Raw genomic sequence first — 26,567 nt, 5'->3', positions numbered from 1 at the left:
CCAGAAAAATGGATCGGGTCCCTCCCCCACCGAAAGCCGGGACATAAAACAGATCAAAGTTTACTCTGAAAGCACAACCCTATTGATAATGATAATAAAAGGTATGAGTATTGACTAATAAACATATAAAAAGGTCTCACACATTTCTCCAGAATTAGCATAACCTTATTCTCTTTTAAACCTTATTTTCACACCTAGTTAAAAAGCTAGCAAAATACTGCTAATTTTAAAGACTGCTAATTTTATCTAGTGTCTTCAGTTATTCTCTAGACATTATATACTGTGCCCTGCCACGTGTTGCTGTGGCCAATTGGAATTTCACTGAATAGCGTCGCTGCTTGTAAGCCTGGGCACTTTCTATATAGGGGCCTCCTTGCTTGGGCTGGTTGAATGGAATGGAGTGGCCCGATAGCTTCCAAACATGAGGGTTTTTTATGTAGGGCAAATATTGGTTTGACAGGTTGAAGTGGAGTGAGTATTCTTGGTGGTTTGAAGCCAGGCTGCTTTCTACCTTGTGGAATTGTTGGTTGGCCAGGTCGAATAGGAATGAATGGTCTGAGTGTAGGAAGTATGACTGTTGCAATTAGTTACATTGATTTGTATTGAATGGCCTGGGAGGTTCGAGGCCTGGCTGTTTCGTGGTTGAGGAAATCCTTTGTTGGGAGGCGTTAGCTGGGCCTGATTGTTTCCTGTGTGGAATTCCCTTGTCTGGAATTTCCTTGTCTTCTGAGTGTTGTTTTGTATTTTGTGTCCTGATTTTAGAGATTTTATTGTTCTGTTTTCTTATTAGACCACAGTAATTATTACATAAGATATACAGTAATGTTATGTATTAATTACTGTTTTTACGAATGTAGCACCCAAACATTGCAACATTTAGTTCAAAAACATTGAGTACTAAATGGCAGACTGCCTTGGATTAGTGAAGCTTGGCTAAGTGAGAGTGTACTGTATTGTGTGTTTGGAGGGGAAGTGTGAATGTTGCCATTGGCGAGTTTGATTAGTACTGAATGGCCTTGCAGCTTCAGTGCCTGGGTGCTTCTTGCCTGTGAAGGTGTTGATTATTATTTTTGTGGTTGTGATTGTTTTTATTATAATTGAGGGGTAGAGGAGGAGAAACTGAAAGTAATTGAGGGAGAACTCTTCCTACGTCCCCCTCCTCCTCCTTCTGGCCCCTGCCCCTCCATACCTCCGTGGCGTCGGTGTGCCGGTTCGACGGGGCGATGTGGGCCAGGCTTCTCCCTTCCTCCCTCCTCGTTTTGTTTCCCTCATGACTATGAGGAGGAGGAGGCCCCGGAGGAGGGTGGCCAGAGAGGAGGTTTGCCCACCGGGCCCTCTCCTCGCCCCGTCCCCTGGCCCCAGTTCCGGCCAGGCCTTTCCGTAGGGCAGCGGCGGGGGGCTCTGTGCAGGCCTCACTGTTCCCTCCTCCCTGGTGCCACGTTGAGGGCCGGTGGGTGAGTCTTTTTTGGTGGGCAGTGCCTCGGGGCAGGAAAAGGGGAGCGCACGGGAGCGCCCATTGAGGGGAGGGGTGGGGGTTGTTCTGTCCACGCCTGGGGTTTGTTTTGGTGTAGGCGCACATGGAGTGTTCTTGTTTTTTGGATTTTTTAGGCCCCGTGGTGGTTCCTGTTGTCTATTTTTGTTGTATGAACCTAGAGGCGTGGAGGAGGGGTTGTGCTGCTAAATTTTGAGGTTGTGGGGTATGTAGTTTGTTGTTTTGTCCGTTGCCGGGATTCCATCACTCTTTTATATATATAGATAAGGCAATGTTTAGTTTTGTTTTTAAAGTCAAGGTGAAGGAGTTCACTTTTTAAACATAGGTTTTTAAGATTTACTCATACTATTTGGGTTTTTTCCTTCTTGAGGATCTCATCCAGTTCTGTAAAACAAACAAGAAGAGGATAGAACTTAGTCTTCATTTACACCCAGTGTGGTTTTGTCAATTACAGTGGTTCTGTACTACGATCAAGTAAAAGTAAACTTGGATGGAATCTAATATCCACATACACCAGCATGTTGTCAACATTTTAAATGTACAATTGCTCCCCATTTAAGGAGGCAGAATTCAAAGCCAGAGATAGGCTGCTGACCTAAAAAATCCAAAAAACAAGAACATAGACTTTATTATACAACTCCAATGCATACATTGTTGCTCTCTGGTGCCACATGAATTTAACAGAGCTGTGCGCTTTCAGTCATTTTACAATACAGGTGGGATAGTGTGGGCACCACTTTTGGTCGAGACAAGTAAATGGAAACAGGGAATTTCAGTGCTGGAAAAATGGGACCCACTGCACCTATTCCAAAGAGCAGTTTGTAGAGCAGTTTTCCATCTCTCCACTGATCATATTAATTGTCCACCCACTTCAGTAATGCAGCAATAACTGATACTGCCACTTAGTTCACTGCTTCTTGCTTCAACATAATCAACACAAAGCTTGATCCAACCACTACAAATAGGAGAGGGCAATATATACTAAAGGTGGAGGAAATTTCATTTTGCTCACATTGCTCTTTTTGTTAGGTTTTTTTTTGTTCTTTGAGGAGACATTATAAAGACTTAGGTGAAAGAGGGAGTCAGAAATCTGCCAAGAAAAGGAAACTAGTTCTTTCTCTTGGGGCTCAGTATGTTATAGTAATTTGAATGTTGGACTATGTCTGAGGAGACCAAGTCCTCACTCAGCCATGGAAACCCACTCGGTGACCATGAGCAAGTCGCTCTCAGTTGAAAGCAAGAGTAAATTCCCTATGAACAAATTTTCCTTTCCTCTCTGTTGAGTTAACTGAAGACCCTCCCACACAGCCCTATATCCCAGAATATCAAAGCAGAAAATCCCACAATATCAGCTTTAAACTGGGTTATCTGAGTCCACACTCAAATAACGTGGGATTTTCGGCCTTGATATTCTGGGATATAGGGCTGTGTGGAAGGGCCCTGTGAGCAAAATCCTCAGTTTTCAGTAATTTAAATAAACTGAAGACAAAGACGGAAAGTTGAAAGAGGCAAGAGAAATGTAGAACATTTAAAAAACAGGTGAAAATGTGGTACAAGAGAGAATTAATTGGGATTCTCCCTGCCAAATTAGGACACTTGGAGGGTATTTAATTGGCAATATGCAGATCTGACTCTGACCTGGTGGTTATATAGCCATCATGAGGAGCCACTGTAGATTTTCCTCTTTGAACCAACCTCATTTTCTTTTAAAGCCATCTGTAATAATATAAAAAGAGATGGAAACTTGGAGAGACAAACAGATAAGACTTTTTCAATTACCCTTCATTATAGTGAGTGCCCTAGAAACAGAAGCAAGAGAAAAGCTGTACAGGCTGGTTCTCATTGTGTTGAAGGAATTTTATCAGACAAAGCTGTCCTCCTCTGACAATAACAAGAGGAACATCAAGTACAGAACAATTTGGATTAACTCTTTGTCCTCTTCAACCTATCAAAAATAATTATTTTAAATTCCTTACAAAAACGGCCTTTAAAACCCATTCCAACATCTTAAATTCGAATAGCTGCTTGTAGAATGAAATGTTTCAGGCATTTGTCACAAATCTTGGTTTACTTTTGAAGCCTTTTTTTGTATACCAGTACGTCTTACAATGACAAATAAATTTGCCTTTTCAGAATGGCAAAAATATCTTCCTAATCTGTTATTTTTGTATCACAAAGCTACTTGTCTGTCCAAGGATAAATAAATGATCAGTATTTTCCAGTTGTGCTTGAGTCTCTGTCAATCAATTATTTATATGATCTTTTATGCGGTGCTGGTAGCTCTCTTGGCTATGAGGCTGGCACAAACTATTTCAATTATCTGCCGTTATTACCTATCACTTTTGTTGTGTGCCTTCAGGTTGTTCCTTGACTTCTGACAACCTTAAGAGAAACTTATGACATTTTCATAGCGAGATTTGTTCAGCGAGGGCTTGTTGTTGCTTCCTGTTAAGCTGAGACAGTGAGACTTGCCTAAAATTAACCATTGGGTTTCCATAGCCAAGAGTCCACTCAAACTTTGGTCTTCAGAGACACAGTTCAATATAAAATCTTCTATACCATACTGGTTGTTTACCACTTTTACACATTGATTTTGGACAGTGCTTTCTGTTGTTTTATATTTATTTATTTATTTCCATCATTTCTATGCCGCCCTTCTCACCCGAAGGGACTCAGGGCGGCTCACAATCTGGCAAAATTCAATGCCGGTATACAGTACAAAGAAAATAAAACATAGGCAATTAAAACAATCAATTTAGCATAATGCAATAAATACATTTAAAACAGTACAATAAAAATACTTAAACCATTCATCCACAAAAACCTTGCATGTATTCTGAAATAACCAGTCCATACTTCAGGAAATAGTGCCCGACTGCTCACTGGAGGGAAGGATATTAGAGGCAAAGATGACGTACTTTGGCCACATAATGAAAAGACAGGAAAGCTTGAAGAAGACCATGATGTTGGGGAAAATGGAAGGAAAAAAGAAGTGGGGCTGACCAAGGGCAAGATGGATATATGGTATCCTTGAAGTGATTAGCTTGACCTTGAAGGAGCTGGGGTGGCCGACAGGAGCTCTGGCATGGGCTGGTCCATAAGGTCATGAAGAGTCGGAAGCAACTGAACGAATAAACAACAATATTTTCTGAAATGGGAGAGTGAGAGTAAACTAGTGTCCTTTTACTGGATATAGTTTGCCCCTGACCTCAAAGTCTACTGAAATATATGAAGTAAAGAAAACACATAGTTCACAACATTTTTTTATCCTTAGAATCAAAGGCTGCTTCACAGAGAACCATAGAAACATCCACATCAACTAGAATGTAAAGCAGTGAACTTCTAAGCAGTGAACATCCATAACAACTGCAAAGGGCAAGATGAACCATAGCTGCTACATTATCAATACCAGAATATGAAGGTCAACTCATACAGATGCTTCAACATTTAGTTCTACTTGCCCATAATGTTACATTGTGAAAATTTCCTTTATTCAAGCAAACCATTGCAGGAAGTATCAAGTCCAAAACACAACATAGAGGAAGTGTGTGGGCATGTGGTGAAAGTAAAAGCACGTAATCCCGAAGAGCCACAATCCCATCACTCTTGTACTATCACCGTCAAATAACAAAGTATACCTCCCCCTGAAATTATCTAGAGGCAAATCTCAAAAAAGCTTTCAATTTCCACTTCAATGTGGTTTCTCCCTAATTGTTGTGTTCCATATAGTTGGAACACAACAGGATTTGAAATAAAAACAAGTGAGGCCTATGTTGACGTTTTCTGTCTGACAACCTCTGATTTGGACAAGCTGATTTACTCTTTTTCTAGCTGCTAGATCACTTCATTTCTAAATTAACCACAGACAGTGAAAAACAACTGTTTGCTAATTTAGTAGAATGCTGGCTCTAAGTGCTCACAACAGCTCCACATTAACATCTCAAGTTTTTTCCACCTAAAGCAGAAAGAAATTGACTGTTTCTTTTCCCAGGTTGTTCCACGAAGGGTCAATTCATACTTTACATAGTAACACTGGCAAGGGAAGCAACCACATCACCAGCTCCACCCCTGTAATCCACTTCCTTAAAGCATAATGTGAGAGCAGTCTTGCCATAGTGGTCCCTACGAATCCTGCTGGTAATTTATGAACCATCCCTGAGTCAACCCTGGCAGTGATATTCTAACCCCATTTAGAAAACAAACATACACCACATTTGTTGTCTGCAAAGGAACCCCTCTTTATGCTACGTAAAGGTGCATTGGGCAAATCCAGGGACTAATTCTGTAGAAGATTATTTCAGAGTTGCGGTGTTTATACCATGTGTCGATTCACTCATACAGAACATTACTGAAAGGTTCATGTCAAATGAAGACATTTTAAACCAGTTTCCAGGTTCTCCTCCCTAGGTTTTCAGGTCTTTTCACACACAAATCTCGCAACATGTCACAATACATTTATTTTAATTTCATCAACTCTTTGTTTTCAAAACCTCTGAAAACCTTATGCTTTATCATGTGTGATTCACTCCTTTTGAATCCCTGATTCATGCGAATTTCTCCTTTTTTCACTTAATACTACCAGGCTATCCGTCCATCTAAAACTGCCTCTTTTAAAGATTTCTGCTTCTGCGTGTTGTAAACACTGACACATCACTCGTAAATTCTCTCTCTCTCTCTCTCTCTCAAACATCCTGCTTCGCCGCTATACTCAATCTCTTTTAAGTTGTTTAACTCTCTGAACAAACAAACATTCTGCAGTTCCCGTTCAGACAAGTAAACAGTCACACTATTTTCCCACTTCTGGTGTTTTGGCAACACTTGTGCCGATTAACATATTGGAGACCAACAAACATCAGATTCATTCTCAGGTTTGAGAAAAGATACGTCTTCACTGTCCTCACTCTTTTCTGTCATCCTTTTCTCACTCTCATGTTTAGGCGATTTTCTACTTTTGCCCCCCCCCCCCCCTCTGACCCTTCTGGGGAGTCTGTACTTCCCTGGGTTTCTCTGGAGTAACTATTTCCTCCTTAATGGCTTGTTGCACACCTCTCTCTGCAACACAATCCCCTCCACTTGAAGCTTTCTGCACCTCCGCTTCCTTAGTGGACTTATTGTTATTGTACGAAACCTCCCGATTTAAATGCAACCTGTCCCAGCCTTCATCCTTCTCAAAGTACGCCTTCTTTGAGAAAATAAGTCTCCCAAGACCACTATGAAACTTCAATTTATCTTGGTAATAGCCTAAAAATTGCATTTGTCGCCACTTAGGCTTACCTTTCTTTCTTTGATTGGCTGGAACTAAGACATTTGCGGTTTGACCGAAGATTTTCAAGTATTTAAGATTAGGGGGTCTGTTGTACATCTTGCGAAATGGGATGTCATCCACACACTCATCCCATAACCGATTCAGAATGAAATTACTGGTGTGTAAACATTCAGGCCAATTTCTATAATTGCTTTTGGAATCCTTAATCAAGCAATCTTTCATTTGGATCATTTGTCTCATTCGATTTTGAGCCACACCTTCTTCTAATACGTTTAAATTTCACACCCTTTTCTTTCAACAACTTCTGCATTTCTTGATCACACACATCAAGACCTCTGTCAAAAATTATTTGACTTATATGTTTGCCATAAACTCTTTCAACCATTTCTATCCACTTTGATACTTTTGCAACCACTTCCTTCAAATCTTTTAGGAAGTAAACATAGCCAAATCTTGTGTGTCTATCTGCCATCAATACGGCAAACTCAGAACCTCCTTTACTTTTTGTGAAAGGCTCTGCCAGATACAGGTGAACCGTCTCAAACATTTCCTTCACTCCAATCCTAGTTTTCTTAGAAAATTCAATAGGTTCAACTTTTACCTCTGAGCATATGGCACAGTCTAGTAAATTATTACATTTCTCACATTGAAACTCTGTGCATATCTAGAGTTTTTCTACATGTGCATGACCCATTGCTCTGTGAAGATGATGGATACATCTGTCATGCATGATTTTCTGTTTAACGCAATGAACCTGTGCCCCATCAGGAAAGTTATTCTTCTCAAACATCATATACATTTTGTTTCTTTTCACACCTTTTGCCACCACACAGCCATCTCTGTAAATATATGAATATATACCACTGAACAACACACTATACCAATTTTCAGTTAAGGTTGCCACACTTAACAAATTTGAACTTAATTCAGGGATGTACAGTACATTCTTCCAATCCACCCCCAAACAGGGAATAAATGCAGTGCCATATTTATCAAACTTTCTTTCAGTCCCATCAGCCAAAGTCACTGCTTTACCTGTAACGTCCCTAATATCCTTCAAAAGATTAATGTCAGTTACCACATGGTGTACAACCAGAATCTAAATACCATTTGTCTTTCTCAGGCACTCCGCCATTTGCAGCCATGAACACCTGGGACTTTGTTATCGTTGTTGTTGTTGAAAATCTTCCTCTCCCACGGGCTCCTCTACCTCTGGAAGACCTCGACTTGTTGACTAGGCAATTCCTGGAAAAATGCCAGGCTGCTGGCACTCAAAACATCGCTTTGTTTTGACTCTGAAAGCCACAACCTCCTCACCATTCCCAGGCACACCATCTAGACCAAAGCCGGCCACTTGCGCCCCCTCTTGGTCGCACCACGTCTCTGGCTGCTTCTTCTTCAAGGAACTTTCCAAATCTCTCCGATCTAGTTCCTCCAAAATTCTTCCACAAACCAAATCCAAAAACAGGTCTTGGATTCTCAGGTTTTGGAAAGAGTGTATTAGAAAGTCCCAATCCTCTGAGAGGCTGGACAGCACAATATAACACTTCTGTGCCTCTGAATACTCCAAGCCTCTTTCTACTGCTCCAACCAAAATCTCTTTAACATTGTCCAAATGCTTCCTTACATCCTGGCCTTTCACCAGCTTTGTGTTATACAGCCTCTTAGTCCAAATTATCTGAGACATGTAAGTCTCCCTCTGATGGACATCTTTTAAGGCTTGCCAGATTTCTTGTGGAGTGTCCTTGTTTCTAACATGGACAAGTTGGTTTGGTTGGAGACACAACACTAGATACGCCTTAGCTTTTCTGATGTGCTCAGGATTCTGATCAGTATTATCCAGAGTTCTATTGAGATCCTCTGACTCTAACAGAGACCTCATCATTACTGACCAAGTAGAGTAGTTCTCATCAGACAACTTCTCAAAACTCGAAATGAAGTTTTTAGCTGCCATCTCTGCTTAAATCCAACTCCCAGGCCCCTTAGTCTGCTTGGAAACTTCTGGATTGCACCCCAAACTCCCAGTGAATCGGCTGCATCTGTGACCCTCAGTCCCCAAGATTGGGCCTTATCTGCAAACTCACAATAATGCAGACCTCCGGCAGTCACACCTCTCCGGCAACTTCACTGGTCCTTCTCTCTCCGGCTCTTGCTTCCGTTCTCATGCACAGTAGCTGAACTTCTGCCATCCACCAGCTTTCTCCTCACTGCGCAGCGGAAGCGTGCTGGGCCCATAACCATTGACGACAGGTTGTGTAGGGGGTTTCTTCGAAAACCATCGATCAATCAGCTTTGCATCAGCACCTTTTCCCCCTCACCAATTCTTCTCCAATGTCAGACTGCTTGCTCTCGTTCTGAGTTTCTAGTTTTGTGTGAAGAGATCCATAGTCCTAATTTACTAGAAAACAGACCCCTCTCACTCTCAGCCGCTGCTCCCCGATAATTCAGGATTGGGGGGTCAGGCCAAGAGATGCTACTTAGTTACATAACTATGGCAATTGTGCAGCTAAGGACCTCATCACATTAGGGTGAATTTGGCTTCCCGGTGGCACAGTGGATTAAACCCTTGTGCCGGCAGGACTGATGACTTGAAGGTTGGGTTGCTGACCTGAAGGTTGCCAGTTCGAATCCAACCCAGGAAGAGCACGGATGAGCTCCCTCTATCAGCTTCAGCTCCATATTTGGACAAGAGAGAAGCCTCCCACAAGAATGGTAAAAACGTCAAAACATCCGGGTGTCCCCTGGGAAATGTCCTTGCAGACGGCCATTTCTCTCACACCAGAAGTGACTTGCAGTTTCTCAAGTTGCTCTTCACATGGAAAAAAAACCCGCTTTGCTTTCCCTTTTACGATGGAGCCCACTGGCTCCCATCCCACAACACACTGCAACTTCCTGTGGGGCTAAGTTATAAAAGGGAAGGCGAAACAGCGCATGCAGTTGCTGTGTTGTTTGGATCAATGGAGAGAAGCTGGGTGGTAGACACTTTCCCCCCATGGGATGGGGACCCAGTGGGTCAGGTAGTGCAGGGCATGGGGCGACAGATTCCCTACGCCCCCAGATGGGCATAACCAAAATCACCACAATCCATGGCTATTCCGGCGGCCTTTGTGATTAGGTTGTATGTAACATTTAGAATCTTGGTCATTGTTCTTGTGCAAGGAATACAGTAGCTGGAGTAAGGAATGATTTGTTATTTCTTGTATGTTATTTTGCAATCTAAGCCAAAGGAAAGATAAGGAATTAAATTGGTTTTGTTTGAAGTGACAAACCAAGTAAAGCATGTTAGGACAAAAGGGTAGAAAGGAAGCAGTTGGGAGAGAGTTCTGCTATATAAAGAATTTAAGGACCCACCCTGAACTGGGGGGGGGGGGGGGTTGAGAGCTATGGTACAAGAAGGTGAAGAGGAGATGACCCCCTAAAGATGGAGTCAGGGCCGGCCGGAGATAATTTTCAATGTTAAGCGGGGGTGCTGAAAAGCGCCCCCCCCACCGGCGCCGCCTCCTGCGCCCTGGCCCCACCTCCCGCCCAGCGTGCCCTGGCCCCGCCTCCCACGCTGCGTGGGAGGCGGAGCCAGGGCGAATAGCATGGGAGGCGGGGCCAGAGTTGGCCCCACCTCCCGCGCTACTCCCGCTCGCCCGTCTGGCCTTTTCTAGCTGGCCAGACTGCAGCGGAGGTCCCTCCAGGCCGCGATTGCGGCCTGGAGGGACCTCCGCTGCAGTCTAACCAGCTAGAAAAGGCCAGACGGGCAAGGGCGAATAGCACGGGAGGCGAGGCCAACTCTGGCCCCGCCTCCCACGCTATTCGCCCTGGCCCCGCCTCCCACACAGCGTGGGAGGCGGGGCCAGGGCACGCTGGGCGGGGGGGCGGGGCACCACCCTGACGGTGCCCCGCCTTGCGCCCAGTGCACCCTGGCCTTGTGGCAGCTGGCTGGGCAAGCCTTGTGGCCTGGCTGGCCTTACCCAGCCGGCAGCCGGCCGGGCAAGGCCAGCCAGGCCAGGGTGCACTGGGCGGGAGGCGGGGCACCGTCAGGGCGGTGCCCCGCCTCCCGCCCAGCCTGACGGCGCCCCCCCGGACCTGCGCCCGAGGCAGCGGCCTCACGTGGCCTCCATAGTGGGGCCGGCCCTGGATGGAGTGCAGACAAATGCTTGCCCCCAGTATAATTATATTTTAATTTCAGCCCAGCACCAACAAGTATTCTAACAGTTATTGGATATAAGTCAAATCTAAAAATGGCAATTATTGCTTAAAATGAAGCTGAAGAGTGCAAAGGAAGCTTGCAGAAGAGTTCTGGAAATTTGCATTGACAATGGGCACAAAGGCATTGTCCTAAGAGAATTGAGTAGAAAATTGTGTTTAAAACTTCGTACATAGGTATTTGGCTTTGAAACCAAGAAAATTAACATAATTCTATTCCTAAGTAAAAATGTGCTGCTTCAGACAGGCACGGAAGAGCAGGATTTATTTATACACTAGCTACATTTCAATAATACTGTACCACATTTCTGCCGAATCATTCAGATTAAAATAGTGGTCTGTCACTTAGGAAATATTTTGCAATATTTAAAAAAGAGACGAGGTGTGAAGAATCAAATGAAAGTTGGCTCCAGCCAGAGCTTGGGATTTTAAAAAAAAATTATAACATCCCCATTTGACACGGTGTAATGAATCTTACCTGTAGGCCGGAAAGGGAGCCTGGATAACAGTAGGGCAGGCCTCCATTTTGAGAGGGAATGCCAGGGAGGCAGCCATCTTAAGTGAGGCTGGTTGAAAAGGGGAGGAGTTTTGGAGACTCCTAGGATTGGCCAGTGGAAGTTGGGAGGAGCCAAGTCTTAGAAAGGAGGGAAGAGAAGGAAGGGGGCTTCAGTTGGTGTTGAGCTTCAGTCAGAGTCAGAGTTGGAGAGTGGCAGTTGAGTTTCAGTGGAGGTGTAGGTTAGAAAGTTAATTGCTGGGAGCTGACAGGAAAAAAGTAAGACAGCAGTTTGATTCCTTGTGGGAATTGGCACAAGGGATTGACTCTCTAGGCTGGGCTATTTAACAGGTAGAACTCTAGGATAGAGTTAGTTAATAACCCAGGGGACTACCTAGTTAGGTTAGTCAAGCTTGATACTATTCTCAGAGATAGAGCGAGGGTTCTGTTAACCAATAGTATATTGGTCTAGTTAAATCTGTCTGTAACTAAGTGAAGTGAATTGAACAAACAACCAAGTCAAGCTAAATAACTTTTGTAACAAGTCACGCTTTTTGTACCTCTCAGAAGTAATTAGTTGTCTGTTTTAAAGAAAACAAATCTTGTTCTATTTAACTTTCGAAACATCTCTACAGTGCCTCATTCCATCAGCAAGATTGTGTGATAGTTCCAACCTTTTAACATCCTGGTATTACAGAAAAGCCTCTTAACAAACAGTTGTTTGGGAGCCAAGGGTAACAGCAGTATTGGCAGAAGTGGGATACGTTTACCTCACATAATGATAAAACAAAAATCCTAAACATCTTAGGTTGGTGGCAGCTTTAATTCTAAAAGAAAGTTTTAAAAAACCAGTAGGGTCACGTCTCTCTACCACGTATCCCTCTCCTGTGCCTCCGTGTTCTGTGTAGTTTTGTGTGGCACGCGGTGGGATATAACCCCCCCCCCCCACCACGACAAGGTGGCACCTGTGGGTCAGCTGATGATGCAGACTGGAAACCGATGAAACCATTGATCATATCCTCAGCTGCTGTAAGAAAATCGCACAGACAGACTACAAACAGAGGCACAACTATGTGGCCCAAATGATTCATTGGAACTTATGCCTCAAGTACCACCTCCCAGCAGTAAAGAACTGGTGGGATCACAAATCTGCAAAAGTATTGGAAAATGAGCATGCAAAGATACTGTGGGACTTCCGAATCCAGACTGACAAAGTTCTGGAACACAACACACCAGACATCACAGTTGTGGAAAAGAAAAAGGTTTGGATCATTGATGTTGCCATCCTAGGTGACAGTCGCATTGATGAAAAACAACAGGAAAAACTCAGCCACTATCAGGACCTCAAGAATGAACTTACAAAGACTCTGGCAGAAACCAGTGCAGGTGGTCCCGGTGGTGATGGGCACATTGGGTGCCGTGCCAAAAGAGCTCAGCCGGCATTTGGAAACAATAGACATTGACAAAATTACGATCTGCCAACTGCAAAAGGCCACCCTACTAGGATCTGCGTGCATCATCCGAAAATACATTACACAGTCCTAAATGCTTGGGAAGTGTTCGACTTGTGATTTTGTGATACGAAATCCAGCATATCTATCTTTTTGCTGTGTCATAAAATAAAATAATAATAATTTATTTGTATTCCGCCCTATCTCTCCAATGGGACTCAAAGGCAAACATTCAATGCCTAGAGCAGTGGTACCCAACCTTTTTTTTTTTTTTAACCAGGACCCACTTAAAAAGGGACCGCTTGACCAGGGACCACTCTCCAAAAGGGTTACAAATCAGTATTTGGTCAACTTAGATTTGGTTTGGTTGATTGGGATGCTGATTCAGAAAATTGTATTAGATAGACCACATCAGCTCTAGTTTCTGAAACGGAACAAATGCCATCCACTAGTTGCCATCTGCTCGCCCATAGAAAACCATATTTAATAATCTAGGGCTGATGTGGTCTATCCAATGCAATGTTCAGCTCTGTGGAAAGGGGCGGAAATAAAATTAATAAAATAAAATAAATAAAGAGGAAGATTGTTTGTAGACCGGATTTTCCATCTTGTGGCCCGCTACCCACAGTTTGAGAACCACTGGCACAAAAACAATGAAACACAGAAAAAGATAAAGGCTTCCCCGTCTGGCTCTGAGGGGTTGGGTGGTCATCCTTGGCTCTGGGGGTGGTACTCATCTCCATTTCTAAGTCGAAGAGCCTGCGTTGTCTGTAAATGACTCCTAGGTTATGTGGCCAGCATGACTGCATGAAGCACCGTTTACCTTCCCGCTGACATGGTACCTATTGATCTACTCACATTTGCATGTTTTCGAACTGCTAGGTTGGCAGAAGCTGGGGCTAACAGCAGGAGCTCACCCTGTCCCACAGATTCGAACTGCCTACCATCTGGTCAGCAAGTTCAGCATCTCAGCGATTTAACCTGTTGCGCCACTAGGAATTAAACTAAAGTCACTTGTGTTACAATTCTTGTTGACCTGGTAGAGATAGTATTGCCATTTTCTGAGAACTTACCTTGAAACAAAATGCTAAATGGAGTTTTGATTGCTTCTACACTTTTCAAATTGCACAGTTATAATACTGTGGTTCCACTTTAATTATCATAGTGCATCATATGAAATCCTGGGGTTTGTAGTCAGGTGATGCATTAAAAGAGCTTTTGTACTGGGAATTCTGATTTCTAAATCGAAAGAAAAAATCCCAGTATTCCATAATATGAAGCCATGGCAGTTGAAATAGTGTCAGTGTGCTCTAATTGTGTGCTTGGAAATGCCCTTCATGGACCGAGGATATCGGTGACCCAATTTTGAAATAAAATGGATCAGGACAACCGTTGGATTCTTCCTTCATAACTCTGGCATTACTGGAAAACTATAGACAAACACAACAGAGATGTATTGTATGAATGGGACTATGAGATGGGTGTTCATCTAGCACTACAAGTGAGTTGCAATTCACATTGCACCCATATATAATGTTTCAATTTACAACAGTTTTCCAGAAATAGGTAGGTAGATAGGTAGGTGATAGATAAATATATAAGGTAAAGGTAAAGGTTTTCCCCTGACATTAAGTCTAGTAGTGTCCGACTCTGGAGATTGATGCTCATTTCCATTTCTAAGCCGAAGAGCCAGCATTGTCCATAGATGCCTCCAAGGTCATGTGGCCAGCATGACTACATGGAGTGCTGTTACCTTCCTGCTGAGTAGTACCTATTGATCTACTCACATTTGCATGTTTTCGAACTGTTAGGTTGGCAGAAGCTGGGGCTAACAGCAGGAGCTCAACCCTGCTCCCGGATTCGAACCACCGACCTTTCAGTCAGCAAATTCAGCAGCTCGGTGGTTTAACCCACTGTGCCACCGGGAGCTCCTATAGATAGATAGAATAGCATAAAAGAAGAAATATTTATACTCTTGGCATTGAAGGAAGGGGTTTCCTTTGCCTCCTTAGAGGGTGGGACATGATGAGAATATAAGAAAGTGGAATATTGGAGTTTTGGTATGGCTGAAAGGGGCATGCTTAACTAAGCAATTGGAATGGAGGTGTTTATTTAGCCTGGAAAAGGTACATTCTTGTATTTTATGCTTTGAATCTCTTTAAAAATTGTTGATGGGTTAAGTAGAATAACTGTAGCCACTGCATCTCTATGAGAATTCAACCCCTCAGTCTTCAGTTATTGCCTATAGATTTGCACCCCCCATTTACATCAGCTTACATTTTTTAAAAAGAACATCTTAAGGGCCTCATCAGATGGACTCTTAAAAATGAAAACAGAAAAAAAATGAAATGCAAAGATACAGAATGGGGGACGCCTGGCTTGAAAGCAGTACATGTGAAAAAGATATTGGAGTCCTCATAGACAACAAGTTAAATACAAGCCAACGATGTGATGCGGCAGTTTAAAAAGCCAATGGGATTTTGGCCTGCATAAATAAGAGTATAGTGTCTAGATCCAGGGAAGTCACACTACCCCTCTATTCTGCCTTAGTCAGACCACACCTGGAATACTGTATCCAATTCTGGGCACCGCAATTGAAGGGAGATGTTGACAAGCTGGAAAGTGTCCAGAGGAGGGTGACTAAAATGATCAAGGGTCTGGAGAATGAGCCCTATGAGGAGCAATTTAAAGAGCTGGGCATATTTAGCCTTCGGTAGAGAAGGCTGAGAGGAGACAGGATGGCCGTGTATAAATATGAGAGGGGAAGTCATAGGGAGGAGGGAGCAAGCTTGTTTGCTGCTGCCCTGCAGACTAGGAAGCAAAACTATGGCTTCAAACTACAGGAAAGCAGATTCCACCTGAACATTAGGAAGAACTTCCTCACTGTGAGAGCTGTTCAGCAGTGGAACTCTCTGCCCCGGAGTGTGGAGGCTTTTAAACAGAGACTGGATGGCCATCTGTTGGGGGTTCTTTGAATGTGATTTTCCTGCATCTTGGCAGGGGGTTGGACTGGAGGCCCATGAGGTCTCTTCCAACTCTAGGATTCTATGATTCTATGATGCTAAGTTCGTCTTTCCCCCGTGTTTCTCTGTTTTCTTTATCCTGCCAAAACAGAGCCCCTCTGAGGGAGCTCCATGGGACTCTGTTTCAGCAGTATGGAGAAACAGGTAGAAGATGCAGAAAAGACTGCATCTGATAAGGCCAATAGTCAATCTTCACTTCTTGTATTTTTCTAGCCCAAATCTATTTTTTATGAAACTTTGCATAGACCTCTATGACGTATGCCGTTTTATACATATCGTTTTTAAAATCCCACAGGGGAAAACAACTTACCCCAAATGTCAGTCTTCCTCTTCCAAATAAAACACTGTGTTTGTCTTCCTGGAAATTTGTAGCTTAGTTACTTGTGGATACAATTATGTTGTCTGTTGTTTTCAGAGCAATCCTCCACAGTTACCTCGCAGAACAAAATGCATCATTTGCTTGGATACCTGCCAAAATGTCAAGTCTGCTCTTGAGGAAAACACCTGTGCCTATTCATCTGAAAACTGGCAACCTTCATTTCACCCAGAAGTGGTGACTATGCCTGAAAACTTGGTCTAATCTTAATAAAATAAAAAAGGTTAATTTTATTTCCAATGTGAGGGATCAGGATTTCTATGAAAGCTTATGCTAAAATTTCTTTCTTTCAGTTAGTCTCAAATGTGCTACATAGACATGGGTTTGGTTATAGTTTCATCCATTTTATTTGTGTTTTCGTACCATTTTGTTTATTTGGAATGCACAAAATGGTATACCCCCTTCTGGTACAGAAATACTAGTGAAACGAATGAAAAGTGGGAATGATAACTGTTTGTCGTCTAATTTTCGTGCTTGTCAGGGCTGCAGTACCTGGGAGGCACAGGCACTTCTCTCTCTCCCCCCCCCCCCCCCTTAACTGTATAAACAAAGGAAAATACGAGGGCTATCCAGAAAGTTCATTACGTTTTGGAATTAAAAATAAACAAAGTATAGGAGAAAACATTTACCATATTCAGTTGAAAGCCAGACCCAAATACTAGTTCTCACCATAGTCCCCATTGAAATCTAGGCAGTTATCATAGCGATAAAAGTGTTTGAAATCTAACTGCCTAGATTTCAATGGGGACTATGGTGAGAACTAGTATTTCGGTCTGACTTTCAACTGAATATGGTAAATGTTTTCTCCTATACTTTGTTTATTTTTAATTCCAAAACGTAATGAACTTTCTGGATAACCCTCGTACCTTACTGTAACTCCTGTAGCGTGTGTGGACACAGCGCATCTTTGGCACTCCAATTCAGGGTTTGGCGTGCAAGTAAGCAGAGCGCCAAGTAAGATGCACTATTTCAGCGCTCCACTTCAGGGCCTGCTGACAGGCCTGCTCAGCAGACACAGTCTTTTCCCAAGGGGAGTGCATCTGGTGAGCAGGCCCAAAATGCAAGCATGTGCCAGAAGTGCTCTCCTTGGTAAAAAGACTGCACCTGGTGAGCTGGCCTGCCAGCAGGCCCTGAAGCGAAGCAGTGAAATAGTGCATCTTACTCAGCACTCTATTTACTTGCGTGCCAGATACTGAAGTGGAGCGCTGAAGATACGCTGTGTCCACACATGCCGATAGAGTTACAGTAAGGTTTTTTTCCCCTTTGCTTTACACAGTTAAAGGGGGGAGGGTGAGAAGAGAGAAGCTCCCGTGCCTCCCAGGGCCTGCAACACTGATAGGCATGCAAATATTCAGTTTTTTCACACCTTTTCCAAAATGCCAATTTGTATAGGCACCCATTATCAGAAGCAGCACCTGAAAATGAAAATGTGGCCGTACAAATGGAACATACAGAAATGGATAGCAATTCCATACAAATGCGCAACACTAGTGCTACAGGATTCTTTTGCATACTTGATTTCCACTTATAGTCAATGAGGAGCATAACCCTTGAGATTTCTAACCTGTTTCCCCTAAAATAAGACATCCCCAGAAAATAAGACCTAGTAGAGGTTTTGCTGAATTGCTAAATATAAGGCCTCCCCCGAAAGTAAGACCTAGCAAAGTTTTTGTTTGGAAGCATGCCCGCCAAACAGAACATTTACAGCCTGCAGGATCAGTAAACATATGTACCATAGATTGTTGTACATGGGAATAATGGTAGTAACAAGAAATTATTGATAGGATTCACAGTTTGGTTATGCTGGTTTGTGATGACAACTACTGTACAGTATATAATCAATGTTCATTTTTTTGTTCAACAATAAATGTGAATTCTTCCTCATGGAAAAATAAGACATCCCCTGAAAATAAGACCTAGCACATCTTTGGGAGCAAAAATTAATATAAGACACTGTCTTATTTTCGGGGAAACACGGTAGACTTCATGGGTTTAGTTATGGACTGGCCAAACAAGGACATTGCTTCTACATAGGAATTCTGCCCCCAATGAAATTTTCCTTCAGTCCTCAGATTTCTAATGTTGCAGAATGAGTCACAGTAAGCCATTCAGAACTTTTTTTTTTAAAGAAATACTTGCAATTGGTTTTGTGTATGATGGACAAAGCACACATTTTAATAGTTTTCTTAAATAGAATCTTACCACAGATCACACCCCATACTTAAAAAATCCTGTGTGTTTCAGAGCATACTGCAAAGGAAGGGGTGACCGAGGGCATTGGAGATCCATCCAGTAAGGAAGGGAAATGTGAAGGGTTAAATATGTATTTAATTGCTGATTTTATTCAGTTTCCTCATTGCCAAGGTGAGATGATACTGCCAGGCATAAAACCACATCCCGAGGAGGAGAAATTAAGGAGTGTTCAATTTGTGTTTTACAGCCACCCAGACAAGTCTTATTTTTGGTGACTTTGGCTTGGTTGTGTTTCAGGGTTTTGTTTTTTTTAACTCTGTCTCTTGAAAATCTCTGTTATGAACCTAACAACCTTAAGAGCTTCATTTAGTTGGTGGAAAAGAAGCTGGTAACAAAGAAGCAAATATTTCTGTCCTTTTGTTTTGAATTAAACTAGATCAGGGATTTTATTACATGGAGATGGTAAATTGGCACAGTAGCAATACCTGCTGGTAGTCTGCCACCATCCCACAATGAAACTGTCTGGGACTATTGATGGGAAAAGTCAGTCAATAGCCCATGATGGCACTGTAGCCCTGGGACTTACCTTGTGTGGCGAGTCTCGGTGCTTCTGTGACAGTATCTGCCACTCTATGCATCAATGACAGATCAGGACCAAACCTGGCACACAGACCCCCATGACCCACTTTATGTCCTGGTGCAGCTAGGGGAGGACAAACCACAGATGATGGGATTTTCAGTATCTTAAACAGAATCAGACCACTGCGACCCCCATAAATGACAGACCTGGACCATATTTGGCAATCAGACACTCCATTATTCACTTCATGTCCTGGTGCCGATAGGAGACGGACAGACCATGAATGATGGGATTTGCAGTACCTCTACCCAATTCAGCTCCAACTTCAACAGACCACTGAGACCTACAAAAATAATGGACCTGGAATAAGACTAGGCATACAGACTCCCCATGACCAACAGAAAATATTGGAGATGTTTGGGGAATATTGACCTTGATTGATGAGAGTTATAGTTCACCTGCATCCAGATAAACTGTGACCCCCACCAACTGAATATACTGCTGTAGATGTTTAAAGGGATTTTCTCCAGAAGGCGTACCCACCCGTCAGGCACAGTTGATAAACAACTGGTGAATTCCCCCTTCACACACAAAAACACAAATACATTATTATTCCTCCCATAGTAAAGGTAAAGGTTTTCCCCTGACATCAAGTCTAATCATGTCCGACTCTGAGGGTTGGTGCACATCTCCATTTCTAAGCTGAAGAGCTGGCGTTGTCCGTAGATACATCCAAGGTCATGACTGCATGGAGTGCCATTACCTTCCCACTGGAGCGGTACCTACTCACATTTGCATGTTTTTTAACTGCTAGATTGGCAGAAGCTGGGGCTAACAGTGGGAGCTCACCCCATTCCCCAGATTCGAACCACTGACCCTTTCATCAGCAAGTTCCGCAGCTCAGTGGTTTAACCGACTGCACTGCTGGGTTAATAACTTATGTTTAACAATATATATATATATATATATATATATATATATATATATATATATAGTGTCAGTGTTTGTATGTGCCAGCGTTTTGATTGGTCGGGCGGTGTATGTGCCAGCGTTTTGATTGGCCCGCCGGAATATGGGCCAGCTTTCCGATTGGCCGGCCGGAATATGGGCCAGCTTTCTGATTGGCCGCCACTTTCACAGGCCACTGGGACCCCTGAGGCAAAAACTACTACCAGCAGGCTTCGGCCTACTCTCTCTCCTCAGAACGACGCTAGCTTTGGTACACTTAACAGTCTTCGGCCTACACTTTTATAATCAAAAATATCACTGGGACCACCAGGAAGGCCGGACCTGGACCAAACTTGACACATATAACCCCTGGGACCCATGAACCCACTGACGACGGATATGGACCAAATAGACCCAACATGGCCAACTGTGCATACTGATAATAAAAAAACTTTGGGTGCTAGGAATTACAGTTCACTCACACATTCACAGCATTCTGAATCCAACTAATGATGGAAAATAATTCTGTTTTAATGCTTCCTTTTAAACAATGGTTGCGGGTATGTTTATGAAAACTTCTACTCCCTCACCTCACCCCCCTTCAGCGCTTCTACTGACATGTCTCGGCCTTTGCAGGATGCTAGGCCCTGCTAGGCCCCAAAACAGGACGCCATCTTCCTTCCTCAATATTTTTCCAAAGAAGGCAGCTTTTCCCTGGCTCATTGGGACACAGTACTATTCACAGCACACTAAAGAGAAAATAATGACTATCTTTTTAATCTTTCCTTTTAAGGATGGTTTACTCCCCCCCCCCCCCCTCAGTTTTTACTGAGGCAAAAAACTACCACCAGCAGGCTTTGGCCTACTCACTCTAACAGGCTTGACACATACAGTCTTCATGACCTACTATACATCCGGGCACTGTTTGGAGTGCGATGGACCATGGATGATGGACTTGCATATGGGAGTTGTAGTTCACCTGCCCCCACTGAACCCCGCTATGTCTTATTTATACTACTATTGCTTGATGTTACTTTTATGTTTTATTTATATGGTGGATGTTAGCACGTGGCTTAATGACCTTGCAAGCCACTTTGGGTCCATTGCAGAAAGGTGGGGGAGAAATATCAGAAATAAATAAATAAATAAATAAATAAATAAATGTCTTAATCGTATGTATGGTTGGAATGACCTTCTGTCGGGAGGGCTTGGATGGTGTCTTCCTTTGTGGCAGACGGGGCTGGACTGGATGACCTTCAGAGACCCCTTTCAAATCTAGGACTCTATCTCCCAATCGTATTTATGACTGGATGGCCATCTGTCAGGAGGGCTTGGATGGTGTCTTCCTCTATGGCAGAAGGGGGTTCGACTAGATGGCCTTTGGGTGCCCCTTCTAACTCTAGGATTGTATGAAAGCCTTTAAACCAGGCATGGGCCAACTTGGGCCCTCCAGGTGTTTTGGACTCCAACTCCCACAATTCCAGACAGTCTACCCCATGATGCGCTTTATGTCCTGGTGCCATTTGCGGGATGATGGACCATGGGTGATGGGATATGTAGTACTTTCAATCACTACGATTCCCACAGGCCACTGCGATGTCCACCAGTGACGGAACTGGACCAAACTTCACACAGAGAACCCCCATGAACCCCTTTAAGTCCTGGGGCAGTTTGGGGGAGGATACACCAAGGATGATGGGACATGCACTACCTTCACTCACTTCTTGAGACCACACCAACTGCTATAAATGACAGAACTGAACCAAATGTGGTATAGATATCCCAAATGACACACTTTATATGCTACAGCAGTTTGGCACAGGGTGGGTCATGGATGATGGGATTTGCAGTACCCTCACCCAATTCACCTCCCACAGACCACTGTGATACCAATGAAAGATGAAACTGTACACACAGGTGCAATGTGACACAATTTATCTCCTGGTGTGCTTTGCAGGAGAATGCACCAAGGATGATGGGATTTCCAGTACCTTTACCCAATTCACCTCCCACAGACCACTGTGATGCCCATGAATGATGAAACTGTACCAAACTTGAGACACAAGTGCAATGTGGCCAACTTTAAGTCCTCCTGTTGTTTGAGGGAACAACTGACCAGGGAAGATGGGATTTACAGTACCTTCACTCAGACCACTGCAACCCACACCAATGACTGATCAAGATCAAACTTGGCAAACATATCCCCATCCCCCCTTTATGTCCTGCTGCGGTTTGAGGAACAATGCACCATGGATGATGGGATTTACAGTACCATCACTCACTTCCCCAGACCACTGTGACCCCCACCAATGTCTGATCAAGACCAAACTTGACACATCAAATCCTCATGACCTACTTTACACCCTGGCACTGTTTGGAGTGGGATGGACCATGGGAGTTGTAGTTCACCTGTACCAACTGAAGCCAACTGACACTGGATCGAGACTAAACTTGGAACAAAGGCAAACAGTTCCATTCTCAAATAACCCGGGCACCGCCGGGTCCCCAAGCTAGTATATAATAAAAGTGAATGTTTGTATGCAGGTATGTATGTATGTGGGTAATGCAACCCTCTAATTGGCCGCCACTTTCATAGGCGACTGTCATAGCCAGGAATGAGGGACCTGGCCCAAACTTGATACACTTAACCCCCATGATGCACTTTCCGTCCTGGTGCCGTTTGGGGGATGATGGACCACAGATGATGAGATTTGTAGTACTTTCAATAGTTCCTACTCTTACAGATGACTGTGATGCCCACCAGTGACGGAACTGGACCAAACTTGGCACACAGAACCCCAATGACCCGATTTACGTCCTGGTGCAGATTGGGGGAGGACATACCTAGGATGATGGGACTTCCAGTGCCTTCACTCACTTCCTCAGACCACTGCAATTCACAAGAATAACACAATTGGACCACACTTGGCACACATATCCCAAATGACATGCTTTCCATGCTACAGCACTTTGGGGAGAATGGACCAAGGATGATGGGATTTGCAGTACTTTCCAACACATTGTCTCCAACAGATCACTGTTACTCTAACTAATGATGGATCAGGACCAAACCTACCCCCCATGACCCACTTTACAGACTGGAGCCATTTCGGGGATGATGGACCAAGGATTATGGGATTTGCAGTACTTTCAAACATTTTGTCTCCGACACACTGTTACTATAACTAAGGATGGATCAGGATCAACGTTAGCACACATAACCCGCATGACCAACTTTACTTCCTGGTGCAATTTGGGGGAAGGCATACCAAGGGTAATGGGACTTCCAGTACCTTCACTTAATTCCTCAGAACACTGCAACTGCTACAAATGACTGATCAAGACCAAACTTGGAACACAGAGCACCCATGACCCACTCTATACCCTGGTGAAGTTTGGAGTACAATGGACCATGGATAATGGGATTTGCAATACATTCACTCACTTCCTGAGAACATTGTGACTCCCACCAATGCGTAAACAAGACCAAACTTGGCACATAGAGCCCCATGTCCTACTCTACACCTGGGTGCTGTTTGGAGGGGGATGGACCATGGGACTTGCAATACCTTCACTGGCTTCCTGAGAGCACTGCAACTCCCACCAATGATGAATCAGTACCAAACTTGGTACACAGAGGCCCATTACCAACTCTACATCCTGATGTGGTTTGGAAGAGTTTGGACCTTGGATGATGGGACTTGCAGTATCTTCACTCACTTCCAGAGATCACTGCAAATGCTACAATTGACAGAACTGAACCAAACTTGGCACACATATTCCAAATGACACACTTTGCACCCTGCAGCAAAGGATTATGGGATTAGCAGTACTTTCACCCAAATCACCTCCCACTGCAAACCCCATTGGCCACAGATCTACAGCAATGGGCCCATTCATAATATCCAAAACAGCTCAATGCCCTCTACTAATAACCCGGGCACCACCGTGTCCCCAAGCTAGTATTAAGTAAAAACGAAGCAAGAGGTTCAGACCCATGCCCCTACCTTCACATTTGCATCTTTTTATTCTTCTCCACCTCATACTGTAAGCACTGGGAGACATATCTGCAGTGAAGAGGGCTGCTGAATATGCATAAATTCTCCCTGTCATAAGTAGAATCTAACTGTAGTGCAGGAATACCTTGTATCTGCTTGGTTCCAGGACTCCCTATGGATACCAAAATCTGTGAATGCTCAAGCCCCATTATATACAATGGTCTAACTGAAGGGTATCCCTTACATGAAATAACAAACAGCTAGATCCAACTTTGTTTCTACTGAGACTCTGAAATGAATAAACAAAAATGTGAATTTAAAGTTATTACACTACATGATTGTAATGCAAGCCTACTTTATGCACAAAAATGGAAAAAAATGAACTTCTCTTTAAAAATGGATTATATAAGTTCTAAAACTGACACAAATGTATATGTTGTTTTGTACAATAAAGGAGAAGTCAATTGACAACTTTTTAATAATAATAATAATAATAATAATAATAATAATAATAACAACTTTATTTATATCCCACCACCATCTCCCCGAAGGGACTCGGGGCGGCTTACAAAGGCACTCCAGGGTGCAGCATATAACATAAAACAGTACATGAGTATAAAACAATGTCACATCAAATTATAATAAGCCACTATCAAAACACAGATAACTTAAAATAAAATAGCACAATTTTAAAAATGCAGAAATTTGTACATAAAATTAGCTGTCATCAATTCACTAGCTGCCATCAATTCACAACTGAAGTGCCAGAGTGGCAAGAACAGGAGCTATTTGTATAACTGGTATATTAGTATATTAATAAACAAAAATGACAAACAACTCGAATAAGTGCCCAAGGAGCTGTGAAAAAGCATGAGACTATAAAACGATATGCCTGCCTATCAACACAATGCTTGGTTTGTGGCAAAATTGAGGTTTTCATTTTTGAAACTTTTTCTTAAATATTTCAAATTTGTAGATGTAGATGTAAAACCTGTGGATATAGAGGGCTAATTGCACACATGCGCATACACAACATTGTGATATAGTGAGAAGAAAATAATATAGCAGGTGCTTATTTGCTCTTTGTTTCCATGAAGCCTCTGAGATTATGTGGAGGAGAATTATATATGATGCCACAACTCAAGGTTCAGGGAATACTACAGAGTTAGCAGCTGTCCAAAGGCTATTAATTTCCATGTTTTGTTTTTCCTGTTGTAGAAAGGTGCTTGACAGTTACCCCAAACATGTTATCTATCTCTTGTCCAGAGACTGTTTCTGCGTTAGAAAACAACACACCATGAAGCAGTCCAATTACATTAAAATCCTGCCATTCACAGCAAGAAGAATGGAGGAAACATTACAGCAGGAGAAAAATGAAATAGCTGTAGGCTATCTCTTGGTTGCCAGAAAAGATGAAGAATGCTACAGAAAAAGGCTGTGTATTGTCCTTTGATGGGCAGAATCAGACTTGGGCAAGCTGAAGGCATTCTAAGAATTCCATCACCTAAAGCATAGCACTGCTTTTGACAGATTCTTCTATACCAGTTTCCAATGCTCTGATATGAGTTGAAGGTGTTCCAGAGATGGGTTTTTATGGTTTCAGAAAAATGAGCAGCAGAGGTGTGAGCGTGTGGGGTTACAAGGTTATGCTGATGTAGAAGTGTAGGACTATGGACTGGCAAATTGGTGCAGTTGTGTGAATGCCGAGAATTTGCGATGGCAAGGGTACTCATCCTGTTTACATTATTGCTATCAGTAATTTCTGTGGAATAGTGGTTTTGTGTCTATACACATAATAAAAGTGAAAATCTGTATGTGTTTATGGGGCACAGGTGTCTACTCACACAGACAGCCTCTGGCCTCCACAAACAGGCTATAGTTCCCAGTGCTGTGGAGCCACCAAGTCACCCCCTCCCAGTATATTGCAGGTTACAGCGAGCACATCCCAATGTGTTCTTTATTTACATGACCTCACCCACTGCCCAACATGGGCAACTGTAAATACTAGCAGGCTTTGCGGGTGATTGACCTTGGCATCAGAGAGTTATAGTTCACTCGTATTCAGAGAACATTGAACTCAGCAAGTGACAGATCTGGACCAAACTTGGCACACAGACCCAACAGGGCCAACTGTGAATGCTAGGGAAGTTTTGGGAGGCTTGACCCAAGATTTTGGGGAATTGTAGTTCACCCACAGCCTTATGCATTTTCTGTGGGAGCATTCATAAAAAAAACAACAGAAAACAATGAGGTTTTTTTTCAAACACATAGTGTAACATATGGCCAAACTGATATTATCTAACATCCAAAAACAAGCAAGGCCCTTTTCTAATAATCCAGGCATCACCAGGAACCCAAGCTAGTATATAATACATGTGTATAATACAGTGTTTGCTGTCTGCCTTATCTAAGCAGACTAATTGTTCAGGGGAAATTATGGAAGCAGCACCACCTTGACTGGTGGAGTACCAAGCCAAATAATCACCGGAGGGAAGGATATTAGAGGCAAAGATGAAGTACTTCGGCCACATAATGAGGAGACAGGAAAGCTTG

General features: G+C 43.1%; 1 protein-coding gene and 1 long non-coding RNA gene across 2 annotated transcripts in view; one reads left to right on the top strand and one right to left on the bottom strand.

Annotated features, from left to right (window-relative positions):
* The window catches only part of LOC134298627 (uncharacterized), a 121,400-nt gene that overhangs the window by 41,820 nt on the left and 53,013 nt on the right, over positions 1-26,567 (top strand). The window lies entirely within an intron of this gene.
* On the bottom strand, positions 1,815-11,828 carry LOC103278578 (uncharacterized). The gene is made up of 3 exons (XR_506167.3): positions 11,431-11,828; positions 3,131-3,208; positions 1,815-1,876 (listed from the first exon to the last, which is right to left on the bottom strand). It is a non-coding gene; the product is annotated as an uncharacterized LOC103278578 (long non-coding RNA).

This window comes from Anolis carolinensis, chromosome 4, assembly GCF_035594765.1.
Source record: "Anolis carolinensis isolate JA03-04 chromosome 4, rAnoCar3.1.pri, whole genome shotgun sequence".
Classification (NCBI taxonomy): Eukaryota; Metazoa; Chordata; class Lepidosauria; order Squamata; family Dactyloidae; genus Anolis; species Anolis carolinensis.
This window is presented reverse-complemented; position numbering and strand designations above follow the sequence as displayed.